The sequence below is a fragment of the Stegodyphus dumicola genome, chromosome 2 (genome assembly GCF_044657685.1).
Source record: "Stegodyphus dumicola isolate Sdum_Otavi_A_Nest chromosome 2, ASM4465768v1".
NCBI classification, from domain to species: domain Eukaryota; kingdom Metazoa; phylum Arthropoda; class Arachnida; order Araneae; family Eresidae; genus Stegodyphus; species Stegodyphus dumicola.
The window spans coordinates 199,177,726-199,199,268 of record NC_140769.1 but is presented as its reverse complement, the minus strand read 5'-3'; the positions used below and the strand labels follow the sequence as shown (position 1 = coordinate 199,199,268).

The 21,543-nt window shown below is 33.8% G+C and overlaps 1 non-coding gene across 1 annotated transcript; it reads left to right on the top strand.

The window, feature by feature from the left end:
• Positions 1-384: 384 nt before the first annotated feature.
• TRNAT-UGU (transfer RNA threonine (anticodon UGU)) lies at positions 385-457 on the top strand. The gene has a single exon. It is a non-coding gene; the product is annotated as a tRNA-Thr (tRNA).
• The last annotated feature ends 21,086 nt before the right edge of the window (positions 458-21,543 follow it).

Genomic DNA, 21,543 nt, shown 5'->3' with positions numbered 1-21,543 from the left:
TTAAGTTACACGCAATAAGAGTTTAATTCTTTTTTGTACATATTCTATTTTCATATTCAATTTTAAAGAAGTGGGAATTAGTAAAAACTGGAAATTAAGAAATAAAATTAAGGCATAAAGGACATTTTACATTTCTCAGGAAGTTTAAAAATATTTAAATTAATGTTTAAAGAATCATATACAATCAATCTTTAGCTAATCGTATGCTACTAAAAATAAAGTTAAATTGTCTTATATTCTACACATAATGACATAATGACATGAACATATGAATCACATTGTAAAAATTATACACATATGAATCACATTTACACATACGAATAACATTCTAAAAATTAATAAATAATATTTCCACAAGTTGAATAGAATTCCATCTACTGGCAAGCCACCATAGCTCAGCGGTTAGAGCACTGGTCTTGTAAACCAGGGGTCGTGAGTTCAATTCTCACTGGTGGCTACATTTTTAGCTTTAAATGCTACTGCTGAAAATCTTTTTTGATTTTAATACTGTCCGAGTTCGCAAACAAGGTGCATAGATGGTACATAAGGAATATCTTAATAACCCCTTTTCTCGATTTTTTTTTTTATTATTTTTTTTTTTTTTTTTATTTATTTTTATTTTTTTTTTTCTTCTATTCAAGAATATTTCTTTCCCTCCGCGAAAGATATATTAGCCTTATAAGGTCTCGCAAATAATATCAATATTCGTACTATAAAGCTCACACATATTCAGTCTTAAACAATGTTCTGCATGTGACTACGTAACGAACTGGACTGCAACCCTGACTAGTTTTGTATGTTGAAAATTGTACAATTTCAGAAGGCTGAATTTACGGAACTGATAAATTTTACTTTAATTATCTGTACTACGAACATTAATTTGCGGCTACCCTCCACATATAGAGGGTAGCTGCAAATGGACGCAATGGGGACGTTGTACAGACACTGCAGTGTCTGTACAACGTCAATAATCTCTCCATATGTGTTTATTAATTACAAAATATCTAACGTAGTTTCCGTTCACATAATTTTTACTTCCTTGTACGAAGTGAAGGAAGTATTGTAATGACGAAAAATTCTGGGTACCATGTTTCAATGAAAATATCCATTTTGACCGTTATCGAATGCAGTTTAACGATGTTTTTGCGTGACATACGTAAGAACGTAATAAAGAAACTTTTTCCCCAAAAGAATTATAAAATTGATTTAAAATGGATTTTAAATATTTAAACTTATTTTACATGGTGGAATTAAAAACTGCCGTTGTATTCATATTCGATATCGAGAAATGTAAGTTTCGCATCTTTAACTTTGATTCAAAAAACAAATGTCTTAAAATGAGACCAACTTTGCATATTAAAGGATTTCGCAAAACAATAAAACTCTTTACAACAAACAATTGCATTTTCATCATGATGCATAAAACACTGGAATTATAATGCTCATTATTACACATATAAAATTTATATATGTTCACCTGTGATTTTTCAGATCGAAATTCCATTCCACAAAAATTCCTCATCTCTTATAAGAAAATCTTTAAGCAAGAGTTCTTAAATCTGAACAAGCCCTTTGAGTTCTGCCTTCGTATGATCGAAACGGTGTCAGACACCTGGGTGTCTGAGCTTTAAGCCATACCCCAAATGGAAACGAATAAAAAATTTCGAAATTTTTGTATCAATTAACTGTATAACTCTTACACCACGCTTGTTTATCTATGATTTCTTTCTTAATTTCAAGGGCTATGGCTTCCTTATTTTCCTTTGCAGCACTATCTGAGGTAACAATCTTCTTCGGAGCAAACGTGAAATAATTATTTTCACGTTAAATGTAATAAGCAATTGACTCACAAGCGCAAAAACACGTAGATCGATGAACACCGAGTGATTTGAGGAAGGGATTTCCCGAGTCGAGCCGGATAGGGAAATGGCGCCACGCATACCAACAGCCTGGCTCATTTCTCGTTACTCGAGTAAATGCTCGTATTTAGAGATATATTTTTCGCTCATACGTTTCTCGTATCTCGAATTTCTCGTATATAGAGATGCTCTTATCTCAGGTTCCACTGTACATATTTTACATATATATATAGTTACAGATTTTTATTTCAGAATTGTCATTCTCCCCATACTCTTCTGAAAACGTTTAGCCAGTTGATAATAATGAACCCTTAGCTGGGCAACTTTTAGTTCTTAAGGTATCATTTTGTCACGAATATACCAAGCGGAAACTGTAATTTGCCTCAGTATACCGATTGTTGCTAGAGAATATGAATTGGAATTTGGAGCATATCGTTTTAACCTAGCGATTCATATACATTCGAGTTCTGTTTAATGGCATCTTTCGAATGGAAACGAATTTTTTTGGCACCAAGCATTAATGGAAGTGTCCTGCGTGTGGTTCTTCGATTTCTGCACACTAGAAATCTCAGCTTGAAAAGAAAAAACATCGCCGACATCATCATAGCTGCCTTTTCGTGTACGACTTGCAGAATGAATCTCGAATCTATGCTCTCAATCATATTACTCCTAACAACTCTCTAATAAAGTTTTTACAAGTAGCTAGGCTAGTAGCGAGATTTTCCTTCGTGAATGAGTGCCTCAGATTCATTTAGTCTCATCCGAATCTGTCGTCAATAATAATCGCAGATCTCTCGTTCAGCTTAGTTAAGCGCTTTCTGAATCTGAATGGCATCACAGAAGATGTATGGAAATCTGCTGTGACATGGCTGAAGAAAAATCTTATTGGAAGACTACTAGCACTAACCGAACTTCTTGGAGTGGTGCAACACCAGAGTACCTGGTCTGTGGCGACCTACCTCTATCGAGTAAATAGTTACTTTGGAATTTATTGCGAAGTAGCAGAGGTACTTCTAAATGCCGAGGAATGACAAAAGTTCTAAGCATAAAAATACCGCGATCACTTAAAGAAACATGTAAGGCGATACCCGAACTTCTGCGTTCTGTCTGCGTTTGCATAACTTGGATGAATAATTGGCAACTGAAATGCTCGACAGCCCTTTACTTAAAGAACATGCAGGGACTGTTTTAATTTTCTAATCATTATTTTAAATTTTGAAACCCTTTCTTTTAAATTCCTGTTTTCCACCTACAACTGCCTGCCAGAATGAGATTTCAGTATCACGTTTTATGTAAGCGAAGTAGAATCAGTATTTAATGGGAAGTGGCGCACTTCCACAGAAGAGCTCAAGTTCTCAGTACAGCGCGTTTTGCCTTCGGGTCACGTCGTTGCTTTAATCATATCTTACTACGTACGGCTGTAGTCTTATGTGCCTGTTAGTATTTGTCGGTGAGGTTTAATTACGGGCCAACTCGGTTAGTTATCTTTGTACAGCTTCGGCTAAAGCTTAGCTAGTTAGAATTACTTTAGTTTCCTATTTACTATCTTAAGTTAAAGCCGAAAAGGGGCTCTCTGGAAATGAATAAAAGGGTATTTTAATCCTTCTTTGGACTTAATATTTTATAATTGTAAGAAGTTCAGCGAATAGTCGCTAGACACTCCTCTTATGTTCTAGTAGGCAAGGACTCGTAAATTAACTAGAACTTTATAAATACTTATTAAATAGCGAGCCTCAAAACAACATATGCTGTAAGAACCATATGGATAATTAAAATTTGTTCTTCACTGAAACTGCAAATAACATTAATTTAGAAGTCAAACAACAGAAATCAGCGTTATATTTACAAATATTCACAGGACTAGTTTCGATGGTTTTACGAAATCATCATCGTCAGCTGCACCCGTGTCGGGTGAAAGAAAGACAGGTTGTCTTTTAAATTATTTATTTGATAAACTAAAATAGATTTCTTGATTAAAACATAAAAATAAACTGATCATTACAGCTCTAAATCAAACAATATCCGCTATCGCAGATTGGACGCAAAAAAGCGTCCTTTTTACTGTAGCATTTTTACTACAGCATAAAAAAACTATTGTTCTACAGAAACCACTGGCGTGGTTTAGAACGTAAAAGATGCGTCCTGTCACCTCAAAATCACATGAAGAACTCTTATGCTGTTATCACATCTATAGACGCGCGCGCTTACCCGGGACAATTCCGAGAAACGAGATTCTAGTAGTACGGCTTTAAGCGGCAGGCTTCCGAGAAATGTTTCGTCTAGCTAGGAGGAACGTGTCCCGGCTACGAGCAACATTTTAAAACTTTTCCCAAAATGTTCCGGCTGGAGACGTGTTCCTCGAACGTTCAACCAATCAGACGAAAGGTCAGCTTCTGAAGGATCACCGGTAACTTTCAATATGGCAATGGCTCTCACTGTGAAGTGATGGACGGTGGAAATAGATGCCGATTTAATTATTGCTGTTTTGTTGTAATACAACTGCCTGAGTCATTTTTTAAATGTGTATATATTCATTAAATATATAATCGTGGAAATTTCAGAGTTGACAATATTTTACGACGTTCTTGCATTTCGGATTTGTTTACAAATTGTTCGTAGCCAAAAATTCGCCAAATTTGTCGTATTTCGTGCTGATCGTGTATTATAACACTGTTATATAATAGCATTTTATTTCTTAAATTTGAATAATTTTTTAAAATCCGTTTGTATATGCGCGGAACTGCATAATCAGTGATACATTTTAAACAGCATAAAAGATGCATAAAAAAGAAAAGCATAGCTTATGTAATAATGAGAATACTCATTAAACTTGTCTATTATTTTCATGTTATTAATGAAATACTTTTTGAATTATAAATACATTAGGAACTATACTTTTATTGTAAATGCTACATATTGAAACATTGAAAATTTATGGATTTATTATTATGCATGATGAAAAACATTTGTATATACATTCATTAATATAAATCTTATTCATTACATTAATACTAACAAATATATATTAACAACTTCTAAAATATCGCATCTCTCTATCTGTATGTAAATATATGACTTATTAGATGCGTATATATATAAGTATGTATGAATACAAAAATGAACATTGCCAAGAAGTTTATTTGAAGTTACTTTTAATTCAGATAACGATTATGTAATTGGCAGCAACTATAGTTATCAGTCTTTTGCAAATTATTATGGGTATGTAATAATCAGTTGAAAAATAATTGAGTATTTGAGTACTAAAGAGTGTACACATTTTGTTATTGGGTTAATTCATAATTATATCATACGTATGATCTACGTAATAAAAACATGACTAATAAATAATAAGAAATGTAACAGCTGTGCATTTATAAGATTTGATTACTTAAAACAGCGCCCAACTGATTATCACCTTCATGTCTGTTTACATAATGAATTGCACTTTCCAATTAAGTGCACGGGCGTACTAGTGGCCGAAGCGTCGTTGAACACTGGTAGTTCTGTCTCAGGTTAGAATGCCGCGAACGGGCTGGCTACATGACGTTTCCTTGGTTTGCCCCATTTGTAACTGGTATACGAGCCAGTTTTAAAAAATCTTCTACAAAGGGATCCCTCCTGTTGTTATCCCTCGAGGCTTTGCGGTAATCACATAAAACCAACTGAGCCCACCAGCGGCCGAGCGGTAAAGTCGCTGAACACTGGTAGTTCGGTCCGAGGTTCGAATCCCGCGAACGGGCTGGCTGCATGGACGCTTTCGTGGTTTTCCCCATGTGTAACGTGTATACGAGCCAGTTTCCCTTAGAAAGTCCTCCCCGAAGGCATCCCTTCCCTTAGGCAGATAGCCCTAGTGTGCTTTGCTGTAATCTCAATAAACCAAACCATAAAAGAAACTCATGATGTGAACACCTAATTTCTAGAGTTGGTATAATTAATGTGTTTTAGGTATATTACCGAGTGTTCTATTGGACAGTAAACAACTCGCACATGTTTGATTGCTCATGTATTCATATGCTTTATTTGATCTTCATTTTGCTGAATAGTATCTGCTGGCTGTGAGGAGGTAAATATCAGCCATATAGATTTTTGTCATTTGAATGGACAGAACAGTAATTATGAGCCATAAAGTTAGTCAGAAAATGCTTTCACCAGGTCACAAATTTTCCAGTGAGCCATCAAATTTTCATTGAAATGCAGACAACAGAAAATACACATAAGCGATGTGTGATAAATAGACTTATCCAGCACATGTTTTTAAACTATTCTTAGGTGTATACAGAATTTGGCTATTACTGATGTAATTGATTGCTATAACCAGAAGTGTGTTTATCTGTTACATGAAGTGCCAGAGTGGAGATCAAAGTGATTAACTTGATAGCAATCACCTATCTATTATCTTCCATTACTAACAATAAAGTTTAAAACGAAAAGCGTGTGAGCGATACAAAACAACACGAAGAAGCGAATGTCACTTGAAAAGAAACGTCACTTTCGCCAATCTGAGCGATAACTGATTCTTGTTCGGCTTTCAGCCTGTTTGCCAAGTGAAGATGGTAACCCTATTTCGCCAAAGGCCGTTTCTCAGAACTGTTGCTACAAACGTTTTGTCCCGGCAACAAACAGCTAATGTGATAACGGCTTTACACAAAGATTTCACTCGTTTTGTTATCTGCGAAGAGAAACATAATTAGTTCCTTGTGTCCGGAAACTCCCAGGGGGTTTTATGTGCAGTCCTGCTTTTTGCAGGTATGGTCCATAAGTCCGCGAACAAACAGGAAGTTATAATTCAGCACCTGTGCCCGCGGGGGTGCTAGTAGCTGTATCGTCACAACCCCTTTTCTCCCCGGGGGCGGGGGTTTTCAGAACTCCAATTCCCGGTAGCTACCACAGCAAGTTTTCGAAGTAAACTAATTAGCAGTTATTAGCATTAATACATTTTACAACAACACTGGGCTAAGTACCAAGGATAAACATAACAAGAACTATATTGAGGCCAGTAAAAAAAACATATAATCAACATAATAGTGAGAACTAAATTATACACATACAAATAAAGAACGTATAGTTTTCTGAAAATGGAATATACAACATACATTCCTAAGTTTAATATTAATTATATATCTAGCCAGGCTGAAAAGGGAAACCTTGCAGATTTTTAATTTTCCGTTTGTGATAAACTCTCAATGGTAAGTCAACACCTGGATGAGAACTACTACATTTGACCTCAAAATAAACAGGTACATTTAATTTGGCTTTAACATCAGAAAAAACTACTTCATTACAAGTTGGATTTACATCATTCATGAAGTAGCTATATTTAATCCCCTTTGACCGTTCAGTATCAGGCACTAGCATAGATAAATGATAAACTGGGGATTCTTCTACTTTCCTTGGTAAATTTACACTACTAGGTGTCTTGGGCAATTCTCCCACGGAATTTCTAGGCATTCGCAAACCTCCCGAGTCTGGTTGGTACGAAACGTCATTTAGCTTATCTACAGTTTCTTGTTCATGCCGAACCGAAAAGGTAATTCTTAACTTGTTCACCTTTCCCAAAGAGTTACTGTGATCGTTTATCGCGACTAAGTCATAAGATGGATTTACAACGTCACTTTTCTTTTGTAGGTCCACTATAAAAGAATATTTTATTGTAGGCAGTGATAGTTCATTCACTTTCGTTTCAGGCAGAAAGAAATTGGTTTTCTCTATCCTTTGTGTTTGAGACAAGACTTTACCCCTTTCTATAATGAGGGGAGAAACTTCGCTTGAGGGTTCGAGTTCGCCCCGTTCAGACTCTAGTGGACAACTTTTTCCCATTTCATTCTTTGATTGACTCGGAGCTCGAATACCTGTTTTCACCTGAAAGAAAAGTTTATCGTGTTGATCTACTACTAATTTTTCGGCGGTTCTGTTTCCTAACAGATAATGTTCCAATTCATTTCGAATGACCGCTGCTGTTGTTGTTACTTGGCCAAAAGTTCCTTCTATTGTAACGTTTGCTAAGCGTACACAAATTGGGGCCTCATCAAACAGGTGTTTTACCCAAACAGTCTCGCCCGTCAGCATCGAAGAAGTGAGATATTTCTTGTAAATTACGTCAATGCATGACCCGGTATCTCTCAAAACTGGAAGATCAAAACCGTTCACTTTAGCTATCGTTAGATACGGGGCTAAACAATCTTCTTCAATCTCCTGGACTCTATTTACAATAAACGGAGTTTTGAGATCCCTTTTAATTTCCGGATATTGAGGCCTTAAGTGTTGGGTTGAACCACAAGAATAACACTTAATTGGTCTTCTCATATCAAATTGACGCTCATCCTGATTCCGGAGATGTTCCTTTCTGTCAGAGGCATATCTATCTTCCCCTCCAGACAGGTGATACTTTTGCGGATGCCTCGAATTTAAATTATTTGTATTTCTCCTTTGTGACTCCGAACTATGAACAGGAGAGATCTTCTTCCGGGGTTCACGCACATTTTCATATTCTTCTAGCATTTCCGCTAATTCCTCTGGAGTCGTTATCTTCGACCATTCGTCAATAAAATGTTGCCGCACTTCGGCATTTACACGACGCTTCATTTGGTCCGTTATCATGAGATCCTTTAAAAGTTCAAAATCCGTAACTTCCAAACCTGCAATCCATTCTTCAAAATAATTCCTTAATTCAAAGGCAAAATCTCTCCAAGTGGTTTGGGGGTGTTTCTGAGATTGCACGAATTTGATGCGAAATTTTTCTGGACTAAGTTTGAACCTTTTAAGCAGTATCCCTTTTATATAAGCGTAATCATAAGCCTGCTGTTCTGGTTTTCGCATAATCAGCTGAACTATGTCAGTTTGCAAAATTGTCAATAAAACCGAAACCCATTCTGATTGGTGAAGATTCGCACGTTTTGCTTGGCGCTCAAACATGAATAGATACAAACTGATATCGTTCTCTTGAGGATCAAATTTTGGCATCATTTTTTTTTAGATCGTATCGGCTTTTTTTTAGTCCATTTTCTTCATTCCCACCATTTCCAGAGTCATTTCCGTTAGCGGCTAGTAAACGTAACTTGGATAATTCAAATTCCATTTCTTCTCTTCTAATTCTATCCTGCCTTTCTTCTTCTTCTCTCCTAATTCTTTCTTGCCTCTCTTCTTCTTCCTTCCTAATTCTCTCCTGCTCCTTTTTTCTCTCTCAAGCCTCGTTGAAGTGATATTTTCTAACAGGCCTTTCACTAGTTCCTCCTCATAGGATTCATTTCCCATAATCAGCTGTCTTAAATCCAATATCCTAAGTTCAGGGCTAACTTTTCCCCTTAACTCTTCAGCCAAGGATTTAAGATCCTCTTTCCTAACTTTTGCTAAGAATGCCATGATATAACCAAAATTATGATCCTAACAATTTTAGCTCCCTCACACTACTGATACATACAATTGATTTAAACAGATATCATTTTCACAAGAGAGAGTAAAAATTAAACCTTTATAATTTTTTTTCACAACCTATTTTACAGATGTTAGACAAAGACAAGACAGTTTACACTATAATATGCACATTATGCATTCAAAAATAAAAACAAAAATTGTCTACTTGAGGACGTATGAAACTACAAATAATATTATCCTCTGAAAAGCTTTAAATTCAGTTGCGTAAAACACACTTGCTTATGATAATACAATATACTTTCCTCAAAATTTGGGATATGTTAAAATATGCATTCAGAAATACAATAAATTACACAATACCTATCCATATGCTAGTAATTAACATTAATATGACAACAGTTAAAAGGAAAGATACTGGGGGTTTTATCATTCCCCTTTTACTCCTTCAATAGAAAAAAAAATTCTCAGTTCTTACACAAATAAAAGTTTGACACACCTTAACTGAAATTCTAATATTTATAACATTCAAAACGTCTTAGAAATGATATGTCAGAATGCCACCTAACATTAAAACCTTCAAGTTACAGTAATTATACTCCTTTACACATTCCAATATATAAGTTTAATTTAAGCACAACACATTAACATTTCAGATATTTAAAAAAAATCTATTAACACAGGTTTAAATTCTAAATTTTATACTTTCTTTGTAACATAAAACCCAAAACGCACATTTCTTTAAGCTTTACATGAACAAGTTGACTTAAAACAGTTATGTGAACTTACATACTGATTTACAGAAATAAATTAAATTACTTTACTGCCTCAATATAAAAATCCAAGGTACTTACCCGTCTGGATTGGAGACTTCGCTTCTCACAATTTAAGATTTTATGGACACTGATGATCCAGGCACCTATAATGCACACACACAAGATCTGATGATCTAAATTTTCTCGATCACAAGGGTGATCACCCACATATCACTTTTTCAATACCCTACACATCACAATGATCTGATGATCTTCGGACAATGATTGTCCCACACGCTCACTGCGGTAAATTTCTCGAACACAAAGATGATCGCACAAGCAACACCTTTATCACCGCGCTTAAAGATGAGCTTATTTCAGGAGACTGTCGTTCCTCTTTTTCTGGACTGATGTCCGTAACTTCCTCGTGGATTCTATTCCCCACTTCGAAGAGCTGTAAATCACTTTTCGAACGGATGTTCGTAAATTCGTGCTGCACTTCAGAGCCTGGCGGTCTGTACTATCTGCAAACACTTGATGGTGTTCGGACAATGGCTGTCCTACAAACTCGAGATGAATTTCAGACTCGGAAGGTCTGCAATCTCTGCATGGATTTTCATATCTCCCCGCTTCGGAGAGCTGTAATCACTTTTCGAAATGATGTTCGTAACTTTTCGTGCTGCACTTCAGAGCTTGACGGTCTGTAATATCTACAAAACACTATTGATATCCGGACAATGACTGTCCCACAATCTTGAGATGAAATTTTAGAGCCTGACGGTCTGTACTTTCTGCATGGATTTTCTCATCTGAACCGCTGCCACCATTTATTATAGCTGTAACGTCAGTACACCCGTGTCGGGTGAAAGAAAGACAGGTTGTCTTTTAAATTATTTGTTTGATAAACTAAAATAGATTTCTTGATTAAAACATAAAAATAAACTGATCATTACAGCTCTAAATCAAACAATATCCGCTATCGCAGATTGGACGCAAAAAAGCGTCCTTTTTACTGTAGTTACAGCATAAAAAAACTATTGTTCTACAGAAACCACTGGCGTGGTTTAGAACGTAAAAGATGCGTCCTGTCACCTCAAAATCACACGAAGAACTCTTACACAAAGATTTCACTCGTTTTGTTATCTGCGAAGAGAAACATAATTAGTTCCTTGTGTCCGGAAACTCCCAGGGGGTTTTATCTGCAGTCCTGCTTTTTGCATGTATGGTCCATTTCTTCCGCGAACAAACAGGAAGTTATAATTCAGCACCTGTGCCCGCGGGGGTGCTAGTAGCTGTATCGTCACAGGGCCCTCTGGAAATGAATAAAAGGGTATTTTAATCCTTCTTTGGATTTAATATTTTATAATTGTAAGAAGTTCAGCGAATAGTCGCTAGACACTTCTCTTATGTTCTAGTAGGCAAGGACTCGTAAATTAACTATAACTTTATAAATACTTATTAAATAGCGAGCCTCAAAACAACATATGCTGTAAGAACCATATGGATAATTAAAATTTGTTCTACACTGAAGCTACAAATAACATTAATTTAGAAGTCAAACAACAGAAATCAGCGTTATATTTACAAATTTTCGCAGGACTAGTTTCGATGGTTTTACGAAATCATCATCGTCAGCTGCCAAAGCGCAAATGAACGAGATAAGAAAAGAATAGCTAGACAGGAGTTAAGCTACTGGCGCCACCTATTTATGAAACGAGAACAAAATATGGTTCGATAAAACCATCGAAACTTATTTGTAAATATAACGCTGATTTTGGTTGTTTTAACTTCTAAATTAATACTTGTTCGACGTGCTATTTTATCTTAACATTAATAATGTTTACGATTCTCCAAAAAAAAGCATAATATCGAAATAAAAAATTATATACATTACTTATCCACTTCCCATCTCGATCCCGTTTACCTAACAGCTTGCTTTTCGTCTCAGGTTCGACATCACTATTTTCATCCGATAAGAAAGTCTACATAATTTTTAATGCTTATCTCGATATTCGGCGAAAAGCTGGTGAAACAGCCTTGTGCCCACAAGCTCCTGTTCTAGCTGGCAATACAATTTATGTGCCTTATGAATTTGAAAATAAAATTATAGCCTTGAACCTAGATGACAAATCCTGGACACAAGTGAACCAGATGAAGATGTCAAGTTATGAATGCAGTGATGTAAATATAGGATTGAACATCTATCTACTGAGAGGAACTATCTCCTCTTCCCCATGTGAATACAACTCTGGTGGAAAAATTGGCCTATCAAACGGAACTCTGGGAGGATATCAAATCTATGATTCTGTGACCCTTCAAAATAACCCGTAGAAAATAAGACGGACAAAATAGCCTAAATATAACTACAAATATCTTATTTCTTGTTTCAATTCTAAAAACTTTTTATGCGAATATCGACGTTTCATATCATTCGACAAAATTCACTTCCAGCTTTTAGTATCTAAAAATAAACAAAAAAATTTTACATACTCATACCTGCCAACCTCTAAAGATAAAAATTCAGAAGATTTCTCTCCCAAATTCAGAAGATTTCTCCAAAATTCAGAAGAACACGAAGAATTAATATCATGCTTTGATATTAAAAAAAATAACAATTTATACAAATAGAAAAAAGAAAATTGTACTTATATCAGTAAATCTCAATTAAGTAGTAACTAAAAAATTTATTAGGAAACATAAAACAAGAACTTAATGTTACACAAAAAAGTTATTGCAATGAATTTAGAGTGCATTTTTTGGCCTTAGCCAAAAATTCTTTGGAAAATTTCCGGTCATAACAATTAGTTTCCTTATAACATTTAGCAATTAAAATGTTTTCTAGAATTTTTGGTGAATTTGAAGATCGAAACATAGTTTTGTTTTTCTTCACAACACTGAAGACTCTCTCGCACTCAGCATTACTGTGTGGAAGTACGAGAATAGCACATAAAACTCTTGCTAGTCTATCATATTTTGGTGTTACATCATCTCTTTTTATTCTTTTTAAGGTACCAACGAGGACATCAAGTCTATCTTCTCCAGAACTGGCAAAGTCTTCAAACTGTGCAGCAGAAAATTGGTTCTGTAGTTCATCTAAAGCATTATTATGGCATTCAATTTCTTTAATTGTTAACAAAAACGGAAATTTATCAATAAAAAAACGAATCTTTTCAAAAGATGAATTTTCAATTTGTTTCAAATTTGCCACTTAAGCATTTAAAAGCTTTTTCTGCTGCCAAATTAATTAAGTGGCATGGGCATCCAATAACAGTTAATTCATTTTGTTCTTTTTTGAGGAAAGAGGCTACACCCTTTTTGTCACCCACCATGACATGAGCATTATCTGCACCAAATGAAATGCAGTTTGATATTGGGATGTTAAGTTGTTTCAACTCATTAATTACCAAGGAGGCAATATTTTCCCCCGTAGTGTCTCCATTTAACAATGGAAGACGCAAAAGATGAGTTTTCATTTCATCAGAAACATCACAGAAATATGTGACAACGATGGGGTAAAGCTTCCAATCGCTGTCGTTGCTGCCATCGATTGACACCGAAAATGCTGAATTCTGGAGTGCAGCTATCGTTTTACTTTGTGCATCGCAAGCAATTTCGTTCACAATAGAAGATGTTTTCGTGCGAGCACAAGCATATTTCTGAGGAATCTTGGAGTCGGGAAACATCCGACTGAAAAGTTGGGTGCTACTTTGGTAGACGGTTGCACGGATTTTGGCGATTTTTCTTTTGGCGAGTAATACAACTTATGGTAAACCCATTGCTGAATAAGTTATTTATAGTAACCGATACTTTGTTGTCATTTTATTAAAAAAATAATGTGTTTTATTATGCATAACTTCCGTGTTTTAAATATTATTTATGGCTTCTAAATATTAAAAATCAATTTAATTTTACATTTTTATTTGAAATAAAATTTTTGTTGTTTATAATATTTTATATAATTTTATATTGTGGATGATGTAATCAATGACATCCCCTTACAAAAGTAATTGGTTTTATTAATATCTATAAATTTAATCTTTTGTTTTAAACATTATTTATGGCTGTTAAATATTAAAATACAGTTTAATTTTGCATTTGTCTTAAAAATGATTTTATTATGAAGGATTGTTAATTTAATTCTATGCGTGATGTAATCAGCTCCCTGATTGGTTACTGAATATTTGTGCATTACTGCGCCATTTTAAAATTTTATTATTCATCTCTTCGAATTCCTCAGATTTCAAATGGAATGGATATCTCCGTTTCGAAGGAGAGATGTTGTCATTGGTAATTACCAAGAATTATTGGTATTGGAATAAAAAAATTGCCCTTTGAGACCTTATTTTGGCCAACCTGTCTTTCCTAATCAAAGATTTATTTATAAATTGTTAATAGCGTCAGAGGAAATTTATTTTAAATTTTTGACGGAAACCTCGCTAATTGCTTCTTCAATGAAGTGCGAGCTATGTGGATAACAGATGAAGATGGTTAAAAGAGCCGATTCAATTATGATTTCGATTTTTTTTGTGGTACTTATCAATAAATAAGAGATTAAATTACTCAAAAAAATTTAAGTACATATTTTTCTTTTATTTTATAATTGTATACTTCAATTTGTGTTAAAAAATTAATACACTATTTTCAAAAATTGCTGAGATAATTATTGTCACACATGTTTTAATGTTAATTATATTTTATATAACGTATTTTGGTCTAATCCTAGTATCCGGTGCACACGGGATTTGGCTACTTTATGATAAGCAGCAAAAACGGGACATACACGATTTATTTTTTGTTTTAATTTTAGAGCGGTTGTGAGTGGATTATAGAACACGATGATGTAATAATACAAAAACACTATTTCTATACATTACATTAATCAGTACAAAACGCATTTTGGTTTAATCCTAGTATCCGGTGCATACGGGATTTGGCGACTTTATGATGAGCAGTAAAAACGAAACATATACGATGAGTAGTAAACGGGTCATTCAAAGAATGTATATAGTTATACATAGTTATATAGTATGTATGTAGTGATAGTATATAGTGTATAGTATATACATAGACGTTCTTTGGGTCATTTTTGGTGTTGGCGATAATTTTCAAAATCGCGCCAAGGCTGCACCGTATACTAGGATTTTACCCGTATTTTAAAGTATTTGAATTTAATAATATTCTAATTCTTTTAAATGTTGGTAGGATGGTTTTAATTCGATATTCAATTTCAGTAATATTTTAATCTAATTAAACGTTGGCACAATGTTTTTATAGCGGTGTTTTTATTCTCTTTTTTGCTATATGAAAGTAATAATAGCCTTACTTTAGTACTTTATACTCATAGTAAATGTATTTATTTACACTTGCCTGCCATCTTACGACATTTTCAACAAAAAATTAATCCATTACTTTTAACGATATTTATTTTATTTTAAGTTTCGAATACTTTACTATGCGTAAAAACAGCGTTTTTCAAGATGGCTGACGATTATAAAAATCGCGCCATCGTAAATCGCCAAAAATCCGTGCAACCGTCTACCAAAGTAGCACCAAAAGTTGACCGGCGTGATTGGCAGCGTTAGCGGCACGTTGTGTTCGATGAGGAATGCAGTAAACAAACACTCTGCCAAAATGACATCGGCATCCGAATTCGTAGCCGAATTTGAAAGAAAAAAATCATCCACTTTCCATGCAACACAATGTCGCTTCTTTCACCATGACTTATTATGAAGTCACACACGCACACATTGCAAAATGCATAGTTATTTCCTTTGAAGGATTCTTTAATTGTTGGAAATTGTAGGCTGGCCGAAAATATTGAGAATACGGTTTTTTTGAACTCATTTCGTAACAACGACGTATTAAGAAAATTCGTAGCGCGTGCAAACAAAAAAAAAAAAAAAAAAAAAAAACAGAATGCGACAATCCACGCTCGCTCAGTCTGAGCTGAGTAATTCCCTTGCTGCTGAAGCGAACGCGAAAAAAATAATCTGGCGCCCACAAAAAAAAAAATAAATAAATAAAAAGAGGGAGAAACAAGTTCAGCGCATTGGATTGGCTGGTTAAACGGCGAGTTGTGAGAAACCGCAGGTTACTGGATTTGAAGTAGTAGGTAGTTGGCGGTAAAACACGATGCAATTGGCAAAAATCGCTGAAATGGCGAAAAATTCTAAAATTTCGACAAAAATCACTGAAAACACTTGAAAAAGGAAAAAAATCGTAAAAAACGGATTACGATCGTAAAATCGTAAAGACAACCGCATTTTCGTAAAAATTACGAAAAATTCGTAAAAGTTGGCAGGTATGCATACTGCATGCGATACTAGTAAAAGCAATAGTTTATTGACATTTATATTTCAATAGTACTGCACGATATCTTTTTACACAAAACATATAAATCTCCGATAAATTATATACCAATTATAATTTAGAATACAGGCCAGGATGATACCAAAATTCTGTATACTGTAGTTATCTGCACATAGATATTATTACTACCGCACCCTTCTTGACCAAAAGCGGTCCAAAATGACCACCTGTTCATCAAGTAACAAAAAGCACTAAAAAGAAAATGCACTAATCAATTGTTCTCCCGAATTCTTTATTTGAGGTACGGCTTTAATCTTTTACATGCCACATTATGATCCAGAAATAAAAGTCACAACTAATTCATCAAATAGACATTAGAATATACCCATAAAGACTATAAAATTAAAAAAAAAAAAAAAAAAAAAAAATTATCCTATGATTTCTCGGATGTTCCATTTTTGGAACATTGGCATGTAACGATACCTTTTTTCTTTTCGTTCATGGAAACGAAGCGTTGTATGATGAATCTTAAAATTTTATGCTGTAATAATGGTTTATTGAACAATTTGGCATGAAATTACTAACATTTAAGTAAAACTCATTAAAAAAATTTACATAATTAATTAGTGTAATACTTTATAAGAAATGCAATGCAAAAAGTGTAAAGAAACAATAAAAAACAAATTTACACTTACACAAGCTTAACTAACAATATACATAACATGAATAAATGCAATTTTAAAAATGTAAAATACCTTACCAATAAAAAATAAAAATTTTATCCTATAGAAGTCGTGTGGAATTTCAACCAGTCGTTCCAAAAATATAAAACATTCTAAAATACTAACTTTTTGTAATCCTTTTTAGCAGTTTCTCAGTGTCTATGAGATTGCGAGAAGCAGTGTACATGGAGCATTTTTTTTTTTTTTTTTTTTAGTCCAAAGGGGCTTTGTCCCTGAAGGACTATTGTTTTCGTTTTGCGATTTTGCGTCGGACTCATAAACGTCGGTTCACTTTTCAAACTGTTGCCACAAAATGTTAGAGTCCTGCATTATATTTGAAGAAATTAAATAATGAAAAATCTGCATAAATGATTGTCTATTTCTCGCATTGTGATAAAACAATGGTACATAGAGCCATCGAATTTTGAATGACGAAATCCTACTGCGAATATGGGCATCTGAAATCCCAAATTTGGAATTTGTTTTATTATAGATTTTATATTTTGTAAAACTTTAACGAATTTTTGATTTACAAACTCAATGCTTTAAAAGCGAGAAATGGCAACGTTATATAGAAAAAAAAAAAATACTTTTATCTCCAGCTCGCGAGACTGTGTATATCGGAAATTCTAAAGATATGCTTATTTAGCATTATTTTGCGATATTGCTCTTGAACTGAATTTTATGGTTTAAGTGCAAAGAACATAATATTTAATAAATAAAGGTAACACTCAAAACGTTAAAAAAACGCCCCTTTGGACGTAATTTAAAATCTGAAACATTTCAGATTTTTTTTTTTTTTTTCATTCAAAACACGTTTTTTTGGCACACTACACAACGCCTTTGTGATGATGTAACTATATAATGTGCATCTGACATTATATAGTTACATCATCAGACGTATACAGACGTATACAGATGGGCAAGGAGTCCTGGTATAATGTGAATTTTAGGTTTCCCTAGAAGCAAATTCAAATTCTCTTCTAAAATTTACACGAGTCATTTCTAATGTAGTGGTTTTGTGTAAGTCAGTGTGTAAGATCCATCCAGCAGCTACAACCATATTCAGTGCATTGATAAATAAGTTCCAGTACCATTTTTTTCTGCGAACGTTTGGTCGATAACTTCCAAGAAGTCAGTCCAAAAGGTCTCAATATATAATTTTATAATGCAAGGTTGGAGAACATGAACGTGCTTTTTTTTAAGTTTGGACAATCTTTTTGCTCTTCTTAATGGTTTGTGTGTGATAAAATATGATGCAATAGTTACAACAGAACTGTCGTTCCAACAGCACATATAAACTTCTCCACCCCACCGGCAATCAAATTATCTATGTTGATATTTCGACATTTCTTTTGCTGTTTTAAGTGGACTTTGTTCCGTTTTCGAATCTCGTACTGTGCCAATTGCCTTAAAACCTTTGTTAGATAAATCTGTCAGCAGACTGCGATGAAAAAAAGGGGTTTTCATCCGCAGAGAACCCGTTGGCGCCGTTGCATTTTTATTTGCCAAGCTCCGCTGAGCCGAGCCGTAAACGTGATATTTTGTAAACGTAGTTTTTAGTGTATGTAAATTCAAGTTAGCAGACAATGGTAGTAAAAATTCACAGATAATACGTGTGTAAATGTAAAACTAACAGGTTAAACGTGATATACGAAAATAAATTTGTATTAAATTCAAGTTAGCACAGAAAACAGTGTATTAAGCGTAACGGGAAATAGAAATTCATTTAAAAAATAAAAATTAGTATTCTTATACTTACGTTTACATTATACTTATATGTATTTTCTCTAATTCATATAGAATACTAATATTTCTCTTATAAGTGTCATTTTTCATTATTAAGTACTTGGCCTGTTGATTGATGTATTTCGGTAAGAGCCATGCCCATGTAATAAATTAATGAATGCATGACCTTTAATACATCCATTTTACATAGTTTTCAGTATTTTTTTTTTTTTTTTTTTCAAGTTACTTGCATACAGCTTAAAGCATTTTACGTTGCAACAAATACCTGTCCTTTTTCATGATATATTTCACAATACAAATAACCTTCAACAGTAATGAAATTTTCTTCAGTAGCATTGTTAAGTTAATAAAACTAGAATTTTATACATTTAAAAATTATTTTAGGATTTGGAAACCTCATGGTTCTGCGTGCTTACAGCTGTTAATAATTAAGAACATAACGTGAACTGCATGTTACAAATTAGCATTCACCCCTCCCGCCATATTTTCTTCCTTTGATCCCGAAATGACGAGCCGAGAACCGGCATCTTTCGACGAAAACTTCTTTTTAATTATGCGAAAATATTTCTATCTATTCGTTGTTAAAAAATTCAGAAAAAATAACAATAAATAAGAGAAGAATAATATAAATCTCCAAATGCGAACAACGACAACCTTCGCACAAGCGAATAGGATGAATTAGCTAGGTTACCAGGTTTGAACTATTATCGCCAAAGTTGGCGATGTTTATATTTACTAGGTTCTCTGCGGAAGTGCTTCCAAAAAAAGTTATCAAAAAAAAAAAAAAAAAAAAAAAAAAAAAAACACTTTGCGTTTCTCTGGATTTCGGCGACAATTTTTAATCTAAGCGACATTTTCATTTTTCGAAGAACAAGAAACAAGCAGATATAAGAGCTAAAAAAATACAGCTGAAATCAATTGCCACATCCCCCTTGGTGAGAGAGGTCATTCACTCTCCCAGTCCTCTGCTCCATCCTTTCTACAGAAATAAATTACACACCATTAATGCCTCTAAAAAAGGGCATATTTATGAGATACGAGCACTGAATATATTTAAAATCTACTAAAAAATATACATGTGATATCACTGATTTTGTATATGTTCATGTTCCTTATTTGGAACCTTGCCTTTGGGGATTTGGAACCTTGTCTTTGGACCAGGATTTTTGTGCACTGTCTTGATTGTCCTTAAAAGCAAACCAAATTTTATGATTATCAGATTTTAAAACAGTTGGCATACATTTTTCATTCAGATTTTATACTGTCATGGACATATTTTTGCTGGATTAGAAATTCACTGAATGCAAATATAATTGTGTGTTCTAGATACATATTTTACACTTAGCATGTCTGCAAAAAGAACTGTTTGTAAAATAATAATCTCTCCACACACAAGGAAAATGAGGGAAAAAAAGCAAAATGCAAAATCTTTGTGAAACATTTTACAGATTCCTTTACAGATTTACAGATTCAAAACAGAATGTGAAATATTTTATGGATTTCTATTTAAAGTACGTTTCATCACCCCTGTGAAAATAAAGGAATTTAAAACATCAGCAAAATTATTGTCAAAGCATAAAACTGGAAATTTTCAGACTTCATTTTCAGAAGAAAGCTGTTTCTTTTAAATCTTTACTGTTAATACAGTGAAACCCTCTGTAACGTGACAGTCTGAGGTGGTTGCGATGACACGGTTCACAGTAACTGAATTCTTTTCACTAGGAACAAATGCAACAAAACCAGTATTTTAATAATAAATGCAATAAAAACTTTTCACAATGACCATCTCTAAAAGTGATTAATACTTTCATAAACCTCAGTGCTGAATGTAAACATCAAGTCATATTTTTCTACAGCAACCATAAAAATGCAATATCAAAATCCTTGTTTTTTTGGGGGGGGATTCAGTACAATATAGATACAGTTAAAAATCAAATTATTTGTAAACATGATCATTTTACTATAGTTGTAAAAATATGAAAATTGCATTTCATCAAACTAAAGCATTAGCCAAAACCATCTAGAGTAAATTGAGTATGTGTATGTTATTTTTTGTTTTTGATTATTTACATGTAACTATTAAAATATTTTGACAATCATTCATCTTATACAATGCTACGAGATTCAGTATTTTTATATAATGTTTATTACACTGGTTTCATATTTGTAAGTAGCATTGGTTATTTAAAAATGGTGTTCATGATTTAGAACAGGGATGGGCAAACTTTTTCGGTCGCGGGGTGAAATTCGGAAAAAAAAAAAAAAAAAGTGTGTGTGTGTGTGGGGGGGGGGGAAAGATAAATTTTTCTAAAATTTTAAAAACAATATACAAGTATTACAATTTAAATATATGAATGAGATTGCAACTTTATTTTTAGAAGTTCCTTATATTGAGGTTCGAAGTGAGGTGTGCTGATTCTAAGGAACGAGGCTAAATGCTCATCTGTCAGTCTACTTCTGAAATAATTCTTTCTAAGGTTCATAGTTGAAAACACTTGTTCACATACATATGGTGAAGCAAACATAACACTGATTAATTAAGATACAATAATATGACGAACAAGTATTAATTTAGAAGTTAAATAACAAAAATCAGCATTGTTTGACTTCTAAGTTAATAGCACTGATTTTCTGGACATGAGATATTAAATTTAGGAAACTTACTTTCGATAATGATTTGTAAAACTCTAACTTTGGCATATTCAGAAATAACTGCTTGAGATGATTCTTAGATTGCAACTCAATTAATTCAAGCTGCAAATCTGACCTTACTGCTTCACA